We start from the raw sequence: 1372 nt of genomic DNA, 5'->3' as shown, positions 1-1372 counted from the left end.
AGTTTAACATGATATTTTCAGATTTTGAAGAGTTATGGTTGTTGCAAAAAAAATGAATTGGTAAAAAGATATTTATAGTATGTGAGGTATAAACATTAGTATTTTGAAGGACCCTTAGGTCCTTACAATATCTATTTTTAATTAAATCAATAGGCCATTTGTTCGAGGCAGATTCACTAAAGTCTTTATTTCAGCTGAAGCAACTCTTAGACCTATAAAAGACGTCGTCTAGGGAAATGTAGTGCATAGGGTCTTGAGAGAACTAAGTGACATAGGGACATAACTGAAGTTGAATTTCTAGGAAGGTTGATTCGGTTTCAACTACAGTCAAATTTGAAGCCTGATAGTAGACTAGTGTTTATAGCAGCATAATATAGTGGATTGTTCAAACTGGAAGAAGTCTCAGTGTTTTTATGCATGTGCAACTTTATTCATTAACATAATTTGTGGTGTTTTGACTTTATTTATTCTCCCCATTATATTTTTATATTTAAGATTGAAATATCACAAGTAATGCGTTAATCAACCTAGATAGTTTTTAGCTTAATCGTAAATAACCTGCAAGATTTATACTTATGCATTCGCATCTAGAAATAAATACCACAAGACTTGTTTTTGTCGGAACTCGGTTCGTGTACGGATCAGATACATACTAGGTTGAACTTGTTTTACAATCAGGTATAAGGATCTTATTCTGAAAAATCTTATATATGACGACCGGAATATTATGCCTAGCGCGCCAGGGAGCGTAGCACATAACTCCCCGATGGGCCACTCTGATGATAGTAATCGAGCCTTAAGATTTCACTTCATGCCAGCCAAAATCACGTCCATTTGCCTTTGCAAGTATTTATGGAAATCATGATGCAACTAAACTTAGCTTCCGCACCATTCCAATTTATCGTTTTTCTGCAAAGAGTTTAAATATATAAAGGTTGATGTTGGTGCCTTCTTGCATGCATCGCTGGATGTCGATTTTTGTCCAGATATAGTACATACCTTGATCTCGTACATAGGTCATGACGGGCTTATTTCTGCCTACCTCAGTTGGGCATCGAAATGGAAGTGTGCACTGATATTGTTCATACCAAGGGTGCATCAATCAGGCTCATGTTGTACTATCCTTGCATCATCTTTGTGATGCGAATTGCTTATGCAAAATCACCTAACTTGCATACAGATAAAAATTACTTTCCTGGTACGTTGAACGCCTTGAGAGAAAGTATGAGCATCCAAGGAATGAAATGCAACTTACCTCATCAAGTATGGAAATAATCATCCCTTATATCACCCTGTCGAGCTAGATAATATGAGTTACCATGGTGTCGCAATCATCTTGCAATTATATGATATGAGCGACAACATGCTCGAC

Source organism: Papaver somniferum, chromosome 10 (assembly GCF_003573695.1).
Source record: "Papaver somniferum cultivar HN1 chromosome 10, ASM357369v1, whole genome shotgun sequence".
Taxonomy (NCBI): Eukaryota; Viridiplantae; Streptophyta; class Magnoliopsida; order Ranunculales; family Papaveraceae; genus Papaver; species Papaver somniferum.
This window is presented reverse-complemented; position numbering follows the sequence as displayed.